At 37.7% G+C, this 18,785-nt stretch overlaps 1 protein-coding gene across 5 annotated transcripts in view; it reads left to right on the top strand.

Moving 5' to 3' along the window:
- The window catches only part of LOC127945077 (histone deacetylase 7), a 77,414-nt gene that overhangs the window by 11,418 nt on the left and 47,211 nt on the right, over nucleotides 1–18,785 (top strand). Inside the window, exons 1-2 of one of the 5 annotated variants that reach the window (XM_052541635.1) lie at nucleotides 7,251–7,428; nucleotides 8,206–8,290. The exons of 2 other annotated variants lie outside the window; for them this stretch is intronic. The gene's annotated coding sequence lies outside the window, so the exon portion shown is untranslated. Of the gene's footprint in view, nucleotides 1–7,250; nucleotides 7,429–8,205; nucleotides 8,291–18,785 lie in introns of those variants that run through there. 2 more of the 5 variants (XM_052541632.1, XM_052541634.1) reach the window with 2 other exon arrangements.

Genomic DNA, 18,785 nt, shown 5'->3' with positions numbered 1-18,785 from the left:
AGTGTTGTGTGTGTACACACACACACACACACACACACACACACACCCATAAATATACACTACCAGTAAAATTTTTTTTTTTTCAAACCACAATTATTATTATTTTTTTTTTAGAGCATGTATTCAAGTAGAAAACAGTTATTTTACACTGTAAAATATTTCACAATATTACTGCTTTTGCTGTATTTTGCATCAAATAAATGCATGCTTTGGTGAGCAGAAGAGAATTAGGTTAGGGATTCTTTAAAAAACCTTTTTTAATTTCTTTTTTTTTTTTTGACTTTTTATATAAAGCATGTATGTATGTATGTATGGACTGTTTGAGTGTTTGAGTATTTTCTTGAAAAGCCCCTCGGTTGACGCGGTCTATGTTTCTCCGTGCTGTAATGCAGCACAGACTGATGTGTTGATGTGCTGGTGGTCTCTGATGAAGGTGAACTTCAGAAGTGAGACAGTTTCCAGCAGCAGCTGCAGCACTAACTGAACTCTGAGCACCGCAGCGATACGCTTTGAGCTGCCCACACTTACCCACACACCCCAAAACACTGGAAAGAGAGCGTGGAAACACTTCACATATGTCTCTCCTCACACCTCTTTTTTTTCTCTACATGCATTGTGCTGTATTGATTATTAAAAAAGAGAGCAAGAGATTGTTGGCCAGCGTTTCCAGTAGCAGAAACCCAGTGCAGTGACCTGTGCGTCACTGAAGATGAGTGCATGTGTGTGGTTAAGTGTACACTGTGTTGAGCAACTGCACTCATTAGCGTCAGTATGTGAGTTAAAGGCTCATAATGTGATAACAGCTTGTTTGAGGATCATTAGAATAAAAGCAGCCGCAGCATGACCTCTGACCTTCATACAGTGTTAGCACTTTAATAATAATGATTAACCTAGCAACAATGTTCATTGTTGTACTAAATCACTAAAAGTGATTACACACTGTGTGATATATAGAGAAAGAGACGGGTAGGCTGCATTTATTTGATCATAATAAATACAGTAAAACAGTAACATTGTGAAATATTATTACAATATAAACTAACTGCTTTCTGTTTAAAGATTCTATTAAAATGTCATTTATTGCTGTGCTCAAAGCTGTATTTTCAGCATCATTACTGCAGTCTTCAGTGTCACATGATCTTCAGAAATCAGTATAATATGACGATTCACTGCCCAATTGACAATTTAGAAAACAAACAGGATTTGTGACTTGGCTATTTATGAGAGAGAGAAAAAAAATCAATCACATAATAGAAAACAGGGTGTGAAAGGGAGTGCAATTAAAACCCTCCTTTATATTAGCAGGCGTGTTACCACTAAATAAACTGAGCCAAATCAAACCAGTATGAAGCTTTTAAAGAGACAGTTCACCAAAATCGACAGCTTACTGTAATGATGCAGTTTCTATTATTATTATTATTCGTTCTTTCTTTCTTATTGTTTTTTTTTGTTCACTGAAAATCTTATTCACGCTTCCGCTGTGATCTCTAAGTGTCAGTGTATGGAAAAGAGCGGTGTGAAAACATGCCTCCTTTTGTGTGTAAGAGGAGAAAGACAGTCACACGGGTTTGAAATGACATTAGAGTGAGTAAATGATGGCAGGAGTTTCATGTTACTGTAGTGTGCATTTTCTGTTCGAAAAAAGACTCTGGGTTAGTTATAAATCTATTGACAGAACCACAAAGATTTTCATTTGTGTAAAATGCACACGACAGCGGTAAAACCGCGTCACGTGGCGTTCATGTGAGTCACCGCTGCAGTCATTATGAATGAAAAGATTCCCCAGCACTGTGCTTAACCTTTACCACGTCTCCCATGCAGGCTTTTTTTCTTTTCTTTTTTCTTTTTCAGGGCTTGCAAGGAAAAAAAAAATAATAAGAAGAAAAATAAGCGTCAGGTTTCACATTTTCACGAGAAAAAAAAACAACAAAGCAGAAATAACTGAAGTGAAATCGGTTCCAAATCCCAAAATTCCGAGATCTTGAATCCCTTCCAAGATTCCTGGAATTCTGCACCTCCCACGAGGCTTTTGTACATTTGTAAACTCCAGACATGGGATCTTTAATTAGCGACTGGAGGCCAGTCTCAGCCTGAAGCCAAAGTAAACTGTCAGACACAGTAGTGCTGTAGTTTGTGTTTGCGTCGCCTTGCTTTAGTCATGTTTGAGTCACGTTACCTGAAGTGTAACACCGCTCCGCACCCCACCCTCAAATACTCCTCCCTAATAATCCCCATTCCCATCACACACACACACACAATCCTTCTTCTCGACACTCTTTTCTCTCCACACCCTCTCTTTTCTCTTTTGCTTGCACTCCATCTCTTTTCCTTTAGTTCCATCTGTTTTTTTCTCTGTGTTTTTCATGCCTCTCCCACTTGTAGCTCTCTGGCCCCGTTGCCCCCTCTCTCTCTCTCTCTCTCTCTCTCTCTCTCTCTCTCTCTCTCTCTCTCTCTCTCTCTCGCTCTCTCTCTCTTTCCCTCTCTCAGGACTCTCTCTCTCTTCCTCTCTCTCTGTCTCTCTCTCTCTCCCTCTCTCAGGACTCTCTCTCTCTCTTCCTCTCTCTCTCTCTTCCTCTCTCTCTCTCTCCCTCTCTCAGGACTCTCTCTCTCTCATTCTTCAGATTCCTGCAGGGTTCTTAAGGGACAGACGCTTCATGCTAACAGTGGCAGCCCACATCTCCTTCTCTCACCCCATTCAATTTACTGCTCCTTCCTGGAACTTTTAAAACATAATAACATAATCATACATATTAAAATATAATAAACTAAACAAAAAGAAAAGAACAAGGATTTATAAATGTATTATATATTATAAAAATCGTTAACAACAACAATAATGATAATTATACCAAATCAAATAATAACTCAATTTACTTGAAGTCGTAAATTGAGTTCAGTATTAAAAGTGTTTAATTCGAAATCTTCTTCTTCTCTCATATAAAAAGAAAAACACCACAATCTCAGTAACACTGGTTTCTTTTCTTGACATTAATTGACTACATTAGCTACCATGAATATCGATGAATACTAATTCTACAGCATTTATTAGTGTAGTTTATTTGTCAGATTTCTGACTTTTCTCTTTCAAGTGAAAATCGCGAGATATTAACTCAGAATTGATATATACTGGTTGACTGCCAAGGGATTTGTTTCACACGGAGAGATGGGGTAAAGTAATTATTTCCAGAGCTTCTCAGTGATTTTAACCTGTACTGAAAGTACGAATCCAATCAGAATGTTATTGATTTAATTAATAAATCGTTTGACCAGATATTATGAGCAAGTATTATTATAAACATATAAGCAACGCAGTACACACATAACAACAGGGAAGTGGCCAGTGTATTAATGAGGTTACACCACCCACTTCTGGAAGTTTTACTGGGATTTCTTATCCTGTTCGGATTGGTCATTAATATTACAGACAGAACGGTGAAGTGGTCTGTCTGTGCATGACTCTCTGTTCCTGTCTGAGAATCCGATTAAAGTTTATCAATGGCTGCTATAATAACAGCAGCCATCCCAATCAAACCTGCCACATTAGCAGAGAAACACAGCCATGCTTTCACTGCATCTGTGTGTGTGTGTGTGTGTGTGTGTGTGTGTGTTACTGTAGAGGAAGGTAGTGTAGGCACAGAGAGATGTAATCAAATCTGGCATTCCCAGCCATCAGTTTCCCAATGTGTGTGTGTGTGAGAGAGAGAGAGAGAGAGAGAGAGAGAGAGAGAGAGAGAGAGAGACATTCATCTTACTATATGAAATATTCTTGATTTAAAAACATCCTATCGTGACTCTCCCAATGCTAGGATGTGTTTAGTTGTTGCTATGCAGTCATGAAGGTGTTCTGAAGTGCTGTTCACTCGTGTTTTTCTGCAGGGATTTGGGCTGTTTTACCTGAGCATTAGTAATAGTGATGCTTGGCTTGACAAACACCACTGAGACTAATCACAGAAGAGATGACTGATCACTTCACTGATCATTGCTGGATGGAAAGTGTTGAAATGAATCTGTGTTAGACTCTAAAACTGCTCTAAATCAAATCGCCTCAGTCTGTTCTTTGTTTCTACGACACTGTTTTAGCCCCACAGAATGTGAACCACGAGTGCTGCATCCTGTGTGAATTTGGACTGACATATGGCTGTTGGAGAGACTCTCTTTAGCATGAAACCTAACCTAGCTTCAGTTTGTGCTCGCCGGCTGGATGGAGAAAATGAATAAAGGTTAACAGCCTGTCTTTGAAACTCTGTTAAACCAGTGGTTGAAGAGAAAATAGCAGTGTTTGCAGCGCATATATGCATGCTGTATGTCAGTACAATAATAATACTGATAAAAATACTTTTATTCAACAAGGATGCATTAAATTGATCAAAAGTGACAGTAAAAACATTTTTGGTGAAACTTTCTATTTCAAACAAATGCTGTTCTTTTGAACTTTTTATTTAAAAAAAACATGTTACTCAGAGTACTTTTTATATATCTAACATTTCAATTTTAAATTAAATTAAATTAAATTAAATTAAATTAAATTAAATTAAATTAAATTAAATTAAATTAAATTAAATAATATTTATGCATTTAGCAGACGCTTTTGTCCATAGCAACTTACAGTGCATTCAGGCTATCAATTTTTACCTAACGTGTTCCCTGGGAATCAAACCCACAACCTTGCGCTTAATTACACAATGCTCTACCACTTGAGCAACAGGAACACTAACACTTTACCTGTGTATTAAAGGAATAGTTCACCTAAAAAATTAATTCTGTCAACATTTACTCTCCTTATTTACGTTTATTTATTTATTTATTTTTACATTCAGCACAAAAACAAATCTCTCACAAAGCAAGTCTGAATCATTGTTTTGTTCATAAACATGGGTAAATGGTATGGTAGTGCGACTGAATGACTGAGAGAGGATGAGCTCTTCCTGTGATTGATGAACAAAACATATACACTCAGTGTTTTTTATAATGCACTTCAGAAACTTTAAAGCACTACTGCATGCAACAATATTCAAGATATTTGCATGTCAGTAATGTCTGATATGTAGAAGTTCTGTAGATATATGAAAGTCAAAGACTTATAGGTTTAAAAGACATTTTGCATTGTTTTCTATTTCTAATGCAATTATTTATAACAACTGATGTTATCACCGCATGAGTGAATTTATGCATAAACAAATGATTCGTGTTATCCAACATCCATGATTTGAGAATCTTGTCCTTTCAGCACAAAGGAATATCATATGGTCAGATATTTATTTACAATTGATTAGTGACCTAGTCTCTGCATTCAATACAATACAATAGATGCTAAAAGGCTAAACGTGTTGAAAGTCAAAGTGTATGAGAGTTTGATTTGACGTGTGTGTGTGTGTGTGTGTGTCGCCTGTTCCCCTGCTGTGGTGCTTCACTGTCAGATCATGGTCTTGTTATTTTCAGCTTCTGCCGGATATGATTCAGACTGAAGGACTGTGTGATTATAACACACACACACACACACACACACACACACACACACACACACACATAAATGAGGGTTTCTGGTAAGACTGTTGGGATCCCCCAGTTAGAGGAGTATTTTAGTGCAGCACAACACTGCTTAAGTTTCATTATATGTATGCGTGTGTGTGTGTGTGTGTGTGTGTGTGTGTGTGTGTTTGACAATCTTGTCCTTTCTGCACAAATGAATATCGTATGGTCATAAATAGTGACCTAGAAATTTCATCATAAGTTTTTGATGAATAAACGTCTGATTTATTTTATGTAAAAAAAAAAAAAAAAAAAAAAAAAAACCTGGATCTTACTAGATGCTCTGCGTTTATGTAGTGTATGTTTGTGTGTGCACTTGCGTGTGTGCGCGATGTGTGTGTGTGTGTGTGAGCGTGTGTGTTTGAGGGTCTTTGTTTGTTTTCTCTGCTCTGGAAATTATTTAAGTATTTAAATAGCATTATGATTTTATGTGCTGGAACCTGCTGCACTGTCATGTTTGGCTACGCGTAACGCGAAGGAATGGAAAAGTGCTGTGTTAGCTTCTTTATAACAATCTTAATGTTCAAAACAAAGTATAAATTGTTTTGTTATTTTCATAGCAGCATGCTCATAAAAATGCTGGATGGGTGTATGATGGCCAGAACAGCAGTCTAGCTGCACGTAGGTAGGTTTTGAGACACAGCCAGTGTAAGCTGGTGACGAGAAGTGAGCGATCGGGCCTCACAGAGGAAATCAGAAACCCACTGGAGACCGACACTGTGTGTCCTGGTTTCTGAGAAACGGGTCATGTAGTGGTTTCAAAGCGCGTGTGCGGCGCGTGAATGCTGACCAGTTCTGTTTTACTGAGAAAGACTTAAAGAAAAGAAAAAAAGGCATGCACTGAAAGTTTATGTGCATATTATATTATGCACATATGCACATAATATACATTTAAATGATCTTGCATCATGCATGATTGCTTTGCCAAATGCTATCTTTGGTGGAGATCTCAAGGTTTCCTTGCTACTGCTACTGAAAGATTAGATAAAATTCTCAGTGACTTGAAAATGAACAGAGACATAATGTCAAACAATTTTAGTGAACGTGCTAAAAATGTTATTAGAACATTCAGTCATGTATTTGCAAATTGCATGCAGAAATTGCACTACACATCTACATATCAAACCAAGTAAACTACAATCTTATATTATACAAGGCAAACAAATTTTTCAAGCGACATATTTAATGCAAAGAAAAAAAAAATAACATTTTGTTTTAAAAAGCAATGGATAAACAGTTTAGAATATTTTTACACTACTGCTTTTTAATGTTCAAAACATTGCAAACAATAGCAATGTTCTTACAATTTAAAGTAACTGTTTTCTAGTTAAATCAATGTGTTCTTGTGATGGTAAAGCTGAATGTTCAGCATCATTAGGCTACTCCAGTCTTCATTGTCAAATGATCCTCCCGAAATCATTCTAATTTACTGCTCGAGCTGCTCGAGTGCTTTGTTATTATGAATCTTTTATTTGAATATCTGCTGTTGTTCACTTCTCTGGACTCCAGCACCTGCTACTGGAGCACGGCGTGGTTTAACTTTAAAGTACACTAGAGTGCAGTGTGGATGTGACTGCAGCCTCGGCCAATGAAAGAACAGAGAAGGAAACAATGCGACAATGCAGGCGTGAGACGTCGCACGCTATTTTTGGAGAACCCCGCCCACATTTCTATTTTCGTCCGCCTCGGGGGCGGGGCTTAGCGAGAGACTTGTAATAACTCACTTTCTCCCTCTCGCACCACTGCCGAACATCGCTGCTGGGCTTTCTAATGGATGTCACACAAGCTTATACAGAAGAAGCATTTGGACCTTAAAAACAAGACGTAAAGTTTCCTACAAAAAGAAGAAGGAGTTTAACACAACGAGCTGTTGCATGCTTTTATCTTTCATCACGTAAGGTACAGGCTGTCTTTCACACTATAACTGTGTCCTGTTGCTTCAGTCTTTATAAGGAAGTCAGTTTGCATGGCTTTTTCAGTGTGCATTCTGTAAGCTCCGCATGATTTTACTGTCGCTTATTTTGATAGCGATGCATCCGTCTGTTTTGAAGGATTGCTGTATTTACATATTTATGTAAACCTCTCTGACTTTAGATTTAATAATGACGTGCACTGTCTCGGTGAAACTGATGCATCTAAAAAATACGTTCAGAAACAAAGTGGAAATGAAACCCAAACAGACCAAGAAACAAAACAACAGAAAAAGTCGTCTGTCTCAAATAGCTCACGAGAAGCTTTGTAGTTCTCAATACTGACTCGAACTCAAAAGCTTTCAGTTTGTGTGCAGTTTGACTTAAAACGGTGTGACTTGCCTCACTAGAACGCATTTATATGCGTTTAGTGATGGCCAAAACTGTCTAGGTAAGTTCAGTCAAGTTAACAGCACAGTTTACTGCGCTAATCTTTCATTTAAGGAGTTTTGAGAATCTTTCATTTTATTATTTTCGAATTAATTCATTTCATTCGGTTTCTGGTGAGAGCGGTGACTGATACTAGTGCTGTGCCATTTGTTTTCTACACAAGTGCCGTTGTGTGGAAGTCAACTATTGTGCGTTTGCAAAGCATAACTACACTTTTTTTTAAAACAGAAACTGTGCCGTAAATGTGTGTGAGTGTGAGAGAGGCAGGAAACGAGCGCTTTCTCCTCAAACATCTGCACTTGTTGTGGTTCCGCAGACTGAAGTCGCGCAGCGGACTGATCGCGAGCCGGAACCGGGACCGGGACCGGGTCCGAGAGACACTCACTGCTGGGGAGCTCCAGGTATGTTCAGAGGAGCTTCACATGAGAGAAGATGACTCCTGGATCACAGGCTTTTAACTTCACGAACAGTCAGGACATTATATAGGTCATGCAGCCTCGTAAGGGTCCTGAAAAGTATTAAGGAACACTTAAAAATGGCTGAATGTAGTGACTAAATAACTAAATGTCAAAGCAAGTGGCACCTGCAAGGAAATGCTGCAGGCTTTCTCAGAAGAACATTTTGTTTTTTTTAGTTCTAACAAAACAAGGTGATTTTGCTGGCTGTATGACGTCAGCTCGCGCAGGTGTTCTGGCAGAGTAACCGCAGGTGTAGAGAATTACATTAACTAGAGGGGTGTTTCATATTTGACAACCACAAAGTGTGCATAACGATTCTGTCTCTCGGTTTTCAGCGGTACTTTTTTGGAGCCAGTGTACACAATAGTTTGAAATGATTGTTTTTAATGTTTTTGAAAGAAGTTTCTTGTGTTGATGTGAAATATTATTTTTTTACGATTTGAAATATCAGTTGTTTTTTAATGTAATTTATTGCTTTGAATTTATTGCAGTACATCATTACTCCAGTCCCATGTCACATGATCCTTCAGAAATCATTCTCATATGCTGATTTACTGCTGGAGAAACAATTCTGATAACCATTATCAATACTGAAAACAGTTGTGTTGGGTTGTGTTAATTTCAGTGACTACTTGTTTTTCAGTATTCTTTGATGGATAGAAAGTTCAAAAGAATAACATTTATTTAAAATAGAAATGTCTTTATAACAATGTAGAAGTCTTGATCGATTTCATTTCATTTATTTCTTTCTCGCTGAGCTTACTCACCGATGGCAAACATTTGAACGGTACTTAATTTCTTGTTTTGTACTTTTAATGTCGAGTAAAGTGATATTTGTAGTCTCTGTGCTTCTACAGCAGTCCGTACGTCCTCTGAGGAAACCCTGAATAGGAGTTTCTAATCAACTGTGTTATCACTGGGAGAAGTGCTCAGCTGAATGTAGGATGCACAAAATCAAAACATACAGCAGATCTCATATTTCAGATGTGTTGGATTTTGATCGGCAGTGAAGAATGGGTGTTGTTTGTGCTTCATTACTCCTGATTGCATCAGTTGTAACAGACCCTTCTGAGGCGTCTAGAGAGCCCGAACTCTCCAGGACATGGAGATTAGGTGACTTGCTTGACTATTCATTGTTCCACATTAGTGTACTGACTTAAGTTCATTGACGACATGCAAGGCAAAGACTGTATGGGTCATATTTACTTATTACTTAATGATAAATAGACTGATGTTGACAATATGTTGATGCTTTTTCTAAAAGAAAATAATACTTTTATTCAGCAAAGATTCAATTAGTGGCAGTACAAATATTCCTATTACAGATAAGTCTTTCACTTTTGAACTTCTTCAAAAATGGTGCATATTAGAAGGTTTTCCGAAAGACCATGTGATTTACATCACAGGAATAAATGACTTTTTAGAATATATTAAAATAGAAAAAAGTTGAACTTGCAATTTTGTTTCACACTTTTTTTACGGTTTTACTGTATTTTGATCAAATAAATGCAGCCTCAATGAACAAGAGACTAATTTAAAAAACATTTAAAAACTTACTTTTCATAGGCGGTTCTTACTTGATCGTAAGATTATAGTCAGATATTTATGTCTTTTCATAATCTTTCTGATGAGATCAAAACTTTAATTGCTTTTAGCCTTATAATTTAGCCCATACATCAGTGGGGTCGATTGGAGCCCATAAAGACAGTAAAGTCAATCTCAAAAGAACATGAGATGTAATGTTTAATTAACTATGCAAATGACTGAGACATTTAACCTAACAGACGAAATAAATAATTCAACATTTTGATTACATCCACAGAACAGATTTACCATCATGTTGTTTTGTCGTAAGCTACTGACACAGTTTCACTCACTATTTCAAGTCTATTACTCAGCGGATGGTAGTGTAAACAAACATAAACGTATTTGTGTTTGACATTGCTTGGCGTTAGATATTGCTTGAAGCAGCAGAGTCATGTAGCTTGCGCCCGGCTCGGGTTGCGTGTGCCACAGCGGGCCGAGCGTTTGCGGGAAAAGCAACACGATGAGGTCATGGCCAGTGGCGCGGGGATAACGTTTCAGCCGAGCCTGTGAGAGGGATCTGACACCGCTCCCGCTCTTTTGTTCGGCTGTAACCGGGCCCCACGGACCGCTCGTGAAGCCCGCTGAACGCTCTGTTGTAGAAGTGCCGGCCTTTTGTCCTTCTCACAATTTGTGTAGTGGATGAGACCCGATACAGTTTCGTCATAGTTTATAATACAGATCATATTGGGCAATGTGATGGAACTAGCAGGCCTAATCATATTGCATTTAGTAACTAAACCACAGCTTGTGTAAACTACCTCAGAGTGAATTCCTCTAAAAACATCGGTGGTTTTGACATGTACATACAACTCTCCCTGAAGCTTTACTGCATCTTAATGCCTTAGAAATGTTCTGGCTGTCATCTAATAATCAGACAACCTAGCATATGATGTGTAAAGCTATAAACCAATGTCATATGTAATGGTTATTTAAGTTTATTGTAACTGCTGGTTTTTAGGGGCCAGAGGTTTTAGGAACATGTCCCATGTCAAAAATGTTGTTTAATCTGACTAAACAGACTCTGTTAGGTTACACGGCTGCTGGAAGAAATGCCAATTTCCTGGTTATTAGGGGTTGCTGTAGTTAACTAGTTGGTTAGTTCTACCACTAATTAGATGTTTTGGGCCTGATTCAACTGGTTTAGGATCATGGGGAAATATGTGACAATAGGTGGACTATTCTAATTCTTGGTTAGTTGTCATCCAACTGATTTGCACTTACGGTTTAGTTAAGTTTATTGAATTTTAGCTTCTAGTTTTCATATCCAAAAGTATTGTGTAATATGACTGCATCAATCTACACTAGGTTTCACAGCAGTTGGAAGACATATCAGTTGTTTGCTTGGTAAACTGTTGCACCGCTTAGTAAACTAATCAACTAGTTTAGTGGCTATTTGTTTTTTTGAGCCTGTATTGACTAGTTGTGGACCCTGTGATTTAAGTGGTGCTTGTTCTGTATTGTGGCAGTTGGGAGAAGATTCAGTTTCCTGGGTAGTTGGAGATATGCTAACTATAGTTAACTAATGGTTATTTCTAGCACTAGTTAGATGTCTTCAACCTGTATTGACTTGCTATAATTCACCTGTCTCAAGTTATGTTTGTTCTATACGAAGGCAACTGGAAGAATTGTCTGATTTTTGGTTATTAAATAGTTGCACAGACTAGTTAACCACTGTTAGATGTTTGGAGCCTGTGTTGACTAGTTGTGGACCCTGTGATTTAAGTTGCTCTTGTTCTGTATTGTGGCAGATGGCAGAAGATTCAGTTTCCTGGTTAGTAGAGTTTGTGCTGACTAGTTAACTAGTTTATGTGTAAACTAGCTGTGGATCATGTGACTTAAATTGCACTCATTATATTGGAGGACACTTTTTGGTTAGTAGTTAATTGTCACCATAAATTATTGATTACCACTAAACCAGTGTCATACTTGTTGTTTTTTTTATGTTTGTTGAACTGCTGGTTTTCAAGACTCAAAGTTTGGTTTCTGTCCCATGTCAAAAATATTGTTTATAATGACTAAATCAACCCGAGTATGTTGTCATTGTTAGATAGAGCTAACTCCTTAAACTGCATTTTTTAGTGCACTGGTGGGATTTTTTGCGTGTTCTTTGGAATTGATTTACCTGCGGGGCAACATAAATGGACATGGTTATGAGTTAGCTGACAAGAATGATGGCAAGATGTTCATCGTGAGGTATTTTTGCATCCCCCACCCTGTGAGGGGCAGAGGGACAGGAGAGTCAAGCTGACAATAGCGAGATTGTTTTTCAGGGAGCTGCTGTAAAGATCACATTTCCTGTTACTGGCTGAAAGCGGGGTCAGCTGACACCAGCCTCCTTCACCGCTGCGGCTGTCATCACTGCTCCGACGAGGGGAAAAAAAAAATGACACTAACAGCTTCAGGGCACAAGTCAACTCTTAACATGTACAAATATCACTCCAGACCAAAGCTGTGTCAGAATCCATCTGTTGCTGGCGGTGCTGACATTGAAGCGATGTGATGCTTCGGTGAGGAAGGTTCCGTTTGCTTTCGCAAATCTGAGCCCTTTGTGATTCATCCAGGATGTGACAGTGCTGTCTTCTGAAGCATCTTTGATTTGGAGTGTGATTTCTCAGTTCTTCTTTGTGAGGTATCTCTTACTGTGGAATATCTATCGACCACCAGCATCATAGTCCCCCATATTCTGTCTACCATCAAAGATTTGAAGGTGATCCTACTGCTGGTGTTCATTTCTGCTTAAATCCATTTGGAGACGAGTAAAGGTTTTACAAACTAGCGGATTAGCCGATTAGTCCCGTGCTTTGAGTCTGTGTTGATTAGTCATGGATCACGTGATTAGTTGTGTTTTGAGCCAGTGCCGGCTTGTTGTGGACAGTGTGGCGCAACTTTAGTTTCTTCTATATTGTGACAGCTAGAGGAAAAATTAGTTTTCTGTTTAGTAGGGCTGACTGATAAAATAACTGATACCACAATTTGATGTTTTAGACTTTTTTTGACTAGTCATGCACCACATGATGTTTTGGGCCTTGTGTTAACTAGCTGTAATCCACTTGACTCCAGCTGCATTTGTTCTGTATGGCAGTATCTGGAAGAAATATCTATATTTATATGATTTCAGTTGTGCTTGTTCTATATTTCAATAGTTGGAGGAAGTTCAGTAGCTAACTAACTAATCGATTTGCTCTTCCACTATTTGATGTTTTGAGCATGTGTTGACTAATTATGAACCATGTGACCTAAACTGAGCTAATCTATACTGCTACAGCTGGGGGAAAATTGAGTTTGCTGGTTAGTTTGGCACTGACTGGCTAACTGATTAATTGCTTTAATATTTTAGACCTGTTTTGACTAGTCATACACCACATTATTTAATTTATGCTTGTTCTGTATGGTGACAGCCAGAAGAAAATGAGTTGTTTTAGTTAGTAAATAGTTTCACCAACTTGTTAAATAATTCCTGACTTTTACCACTTTTAGATGTGTTGGACCTGTGTCAACTCACTCTGGATCACTTGACTCCCTTTGCATTTACTCTGTTTGCTAGCAGTTTTTGGATTAGCAAATTGCACTGACTAGTTAACTAATCGGTTAGTTGTACAACTATTTAAGGGTTTGAGCCTGTGTTAACTAGCTGTGGAACATATGACTTCAACTGCACTATACACTGACAAACACAACAACAAAAATCTGTTTCTTGGTTGGTTAGTAAACAGTTGCACTAACTAGTTGATTAACTATACCACTATTGAATGCTTTGTTGACCAGTTGTATACAACACGAGAATCTGAAAATAAAAGTGAAACTGGGACACGGAATGGGACACGTTCTCCATTTACATAAAGTAACTAGTTAACCACTTTTCTGGACCTCTTAATACGTAGTCATACAAGCGTTTTTGGTAATTTAGTACAATATAAACGGTACTGGCTCAAGCCAGGGTTCTGGAGTCGCTGGGAATGAACTAATCCTGTTTTCCCAGAGCAGCCAACACTGGCCTGCTGTTTTTAGAAGCAAGTTCAGCCCGGGTCTGTGAGGATCGGGACGTTGTGTTTGACCCCCTGTATGTTTGGAGACAAGGAAGTGTTCGGACACAAAGGTGCTCATTTGTTAGAGCGCACAGGACAAAAAGAGCTCATTGAGCCAGTGTGAGTCGGTTTGTGTGTGTGTGTGTGTATTTGAGGTTATAGGGAATGCTAATGTCCTCCTTCATTGTTGGAGGCTCAGACAGAAGTTCGTGAGGCTGCATATTTATGAGATGTGTTCCTGGCGAATGCTTTCCCAGAACAGTTGTTAAATAAAAAGAATCCATGGAAAGGGGAACAGATAGCTGAGAAAGTACAAGAGGGAATGAAGGGCTAAGAGGAAAGATGGAAATCTGCATAGAGAGGTGTCATTATGTACATTTAAGGGTTGTTGGAGTTCAAACACTGAATTACACTTTTGAGTGGCTCCGTTTTAAGTGTGCACTAAGTTGTGAGTAGACATAACCTCCTTTATGTCTGTATCTCTCAAAAATGATTTACACTGTGACTTTACCCAGAGCAGAAATACATTCCAGTTATGTTGTAATGCATTGATGACATAAGACAGGTCAGAAAAGTACTCTTTATGCAAATATGAATGATTGATGCTTCGCGAGTGTTACTGTGGCAGTAACAAGCCCCCATCCTCTAGGGGGCGATACAGTTTCCTTTAACTGTCTGTAGCATTTAAGTGGGTGTTTACATGGCCCTGTTTTAAACCAAAAACGGAAAACTTTTTATGCATTTTAGCCTTCCATTTACATGACAACAGCGCTTTGAGAGCCTGAAAACACATATATTTGAAAACCGGGATTCAAAGTGGAGGTTTTTAAAAAAACGTCACCGTTAGCATCTCTGTGTAAACTACAACAATGCAAATTTGTGAAAACGGTGATGTCGTACAGATGCATATTATGTGTTCAGTCTGAAGGTATGTGCGCAGGTGCGCAGTTTCTTTTCCAAAGTGACATTGCCAACTACTGACTTGACAAAAATAATATTGTAGTTTTATGTTATGTATTACAGCGCCCCTTGTGGCAACTCAGAGAATGCATCATGCACTTGTACTGCATTTTTGTCATCTTTGAATCAAAATTTAAATATCTTGCAATACCTTTGAAGCGTGAATTTGTTTTGAGGACAAAGGAAACTGCATCGCCCGCTAGAGTACGGAGGTTTGTTACGAACACCTGCAATGCTTTAATCAATCACGTTTATGTAGTTGCATAGAGTATTTTTCTGACCATACATACATACACAAGTGTGTTCAGACTCATTGTGAGATGCGACAAATTTGAAATCGAGCGTAACTGGAAGTGTTATTCGTGTAGGCAGCTATAAACATGTTGACAGGTAATCAAGCTTGTTTTATGTTCACACACTTGCGTAGAGAATGTTTCACGCTGTAGTATTGTCTTCATTAGCGGGACATACAACTCACACACTCACAGACATGACCTCACCCCGAGGCAGAGCTCTTTTCCTCCTGCCCTTTCTCCTCCATCATGCTAACATCAGACACATCCCTCTCACTGAACTGGTAAGGCAGTTACGTTTTGCTGATAAAATGCAGTAGCTAGCAGTAATACACGCACGCACAGACTCCTGATGATTTGTACTTGCATCAGCTGATCTCATGACTCCACAAACTGCTTGTAGCTCCTCAGTCATGTTGTAACACTCTTTACGTTAGAGGCCACAGTGTTACAACAAGAACAAGTCAGCAGTCCTACTCTTGCTTACAGTTTTGTAAGAACTGAAAAATAATAAATATCTTCATGATTTTATATGAATTTCAGCTTTGAATGAGGCCTGTGTGATGTGATATATATATATATATATATATATATATATATATATATAGACACTCTTCCACCCGTACAAGAAGCACACACCCACCTCATCATGTTGTTGACAGGAACACACACGGCTTGTGTATCTGCAGATGCTCAAGTATTTGCGACCAGCTATAAATATAAGAACAGCACACACACACACACACACACACGTGTACACAAAGGCGCGCACTGGCTGGACGCACATCTTGAGCAGCTGCCGCGGAAGCAAAGGGTCTGAATAGCTCAGACAGCTGTGGACTCTGCAGGAACACTCAGGACGAAAACACACCGAATTAATCTCTGTACTAGAGATTCGGAGACTGAGCTGATACATAAACATTAACCATTTCTTCTCCCGAGCTATGGAAGAGCAAAACAGTTTCCTCTGGCATCAGATATATTCAGTTCACCATTTAATACTTCAGTCAATGACTTCCTGGAACTCTGTTCCAAAATTTAGTGAGCTTTGTCTGTACATAGACAGCATTTTCAGGCAACATACAGTATGTGCATCGTAAAGGCTATCCCAAAGGACATACAGATAAATTAAGCAAGAGGAATGATAATAAAAATGTACAGTACTTCCAAAGAATATAAGTGTGAACTTAACTTTCAGACACTTAAATGCATGGTATTTACAGTTAAATGAAAATGTATTATAGTTTATTATTATTCATATTATTAAAATTTGTTGAACTTAAGTGTGTTTTTTTACACATTCTGTTGCTATTGAAATATTGTTCAAGTGAAGTGCTGAATATACTGACAAGCAGTTATAATAAACCATGGTAAACTAAAAACTAAAAGTACATTTAAAATATATTTACAGTAAATGTAATATTGCATAACACTACAGTTACAATTCATAATTACTTAACTTGCTTTAGAATGTTAGTCCATACATCAAAATAAGTGTAAGTGTAGTATTACAAAATATTACTAAAAGATGACAAATTTAAATTGTAAATGTATGTAAATATTTGAAATACACTACAAGTGCTCATTCAATACGATTAAGCACACTTTTTCATACATTACTTGCTAACACATAAGTTAACTACTTTATTAGCAAGAATGAACAATTCTTCTAAAGCATTTATTAATCTTAGTTCATGTTAAGTGCAACATTTACTAATGCATCATTTAAATCAACTTGTGCTTTCGTTAATGCACCGTGAATTAAAATGAACTATCAATGAACAGCAGTATTTTCATTAAATAACTTTAATAAAGATTAATAAATACTGCATTAAATGTATTGTTCCATATTTGTTCATGTTACTTAATACTTTGACTAACATTAACTAATGTAACCTTACTGTAAAGTGTTACCCATTACTTTAATATTGAAAAGGAATGTTTTCCTGTTAGAGTGTCAAACTGTTGTCTTAGCTTGTTAATGTTAAACTGTTGGAATCAATAGTAAGTGCTGTTTGAGTTGCTGATTTTAAAAGAAAGCCTCTGCAACAACAACAACAAAAAATTGATATACTGTATGGATTTGGACTGTGAAGGATTAAATCATGTCACAGTAGATTTCTGTGAGCAGGAGGAATGGGAAATATCAGGACAGGAGTGATAGATAGCAAGATAAAGAAAGGGAAAACAGATGGGGAGATTAGAAGCGAGCGAAGAACAGAGCGAGAGGGTGTATGTGAATGCGGTCAAATGTATCTAAAATTGGAGATCCTGTCTTGCACAAGGTCGATTTAGCAACAGTAAAATAGAGAGCGAGAATGGGAGGCCTATTTAAATGTGTCAACTTATCTCACTGCCGCTTTGAAAAGTATATATGCTTTTCCTTCAAATGCGGTGCAAGGAATGAGAAACATTGTACATTTGGCTTGAGTAGCATGAATAGAATGAGACACACCTATGCGCTATCAAATCAGAAATGACAAAAGGCTGAGACCACAATGAAAATCTTGTATTTTGAATGTAATTTTTTTTTTATAAGAAATCGTGAAAAACAGAAACATTGTTTTTATTAGTGGTCTCAGACTTTTGGACCCCTGCATGTGTTATCTGATTTTTGAAAGCTCAGCACTATAAACAGAAAAAGGTTTCATGCTTAACTAGTTTTTCCATCTCTACTCCCTGATTTAGATCTAAACCTCAGGGCTAATCAGATGCTCGGCTAAGTTAGCCATTAAGCGTCTGTGAACTCTTCGTACCATGGGGTTTTTGTGACATATCCGAGACCTTGTTTTCTGAATGACCATGTGAGATGGACAGAAATAGCCCGACCATTTGTCTTGTTACGCTTTGTTGAAAAGCCCACGCAGCCAAGTTATAAGCTAAGCTTAATAAGTATGTTTAGTCATACAAGTACCTAGCTATAGCTAACTTGTGTTACGAAGCTAGCTATGCTTGCCCACCCAGCTAACAGGGAACATTCTCACAACTTTCACTTTTTTTTTTTTTTATAAAATATTAAGACAAAACATTTATAAAGTATTGTTAATGGAATGCTCTTATAAATGTATTAATATTTTATATATGTTCTCATAATATTAGGTGAAATTGTTCATAGAACAACATTATCAGAATGTCTTTATGGTGTTATTTCTACTTGATGAAACATTTTTTTTTTTAACATTCTACTCACAACATGTTTTTAGAATATAAATTTAAATAATGTTCTATTATTGGTGAAAATAAAGTTGATAGAATGTTGTTGGAAAAGTTTTTGTAAGATTTAAAGGTCCCATTTTTCATACTTTTTTGAAGCTTTGTGTTTACAGTGTGCAATATAACGTGTTCATGTTTCGCGTGTAAAAAAACAGTATTTTTCACACAATTCACCTATCTGCATACCGCTGTTTTCACTGACATAAAAACGGGCTGATGTCTTCCTTGTTCTATGAAGTCCCTCCATCATAAATATCTAAAGAGTTCTGATTGTGGCAGCGGTTCCTGTGTTGTGATTCGACACCAGCTTAGCGCACACTGCCCTCCTGGAAACGCAATTGGGCTAGTTTTGGACTAGTT

The sequence above is a fragment of the Carassius gibelio genome, chromosome A23 (genome assembly GCF_023724105.1).
Source record: "Carassius gibelio isolate Cgi1373 ecotype wild population from Czech Republic chromosome A23, carGib1.2-hapl.c, whole genome shotgun sequence".
Lineage (NCBI taxonomy): Eukaryota > Metazoa > Chordata > Actinopteri > Cypriniformes > Cyprinidae > Carassius > Carassius gibelio.
The sequence above is the reverse complement of the archived record's forward strand: the minus strand, read 5'-3'. Positions and strand labels throughout refer to the sequence as shown.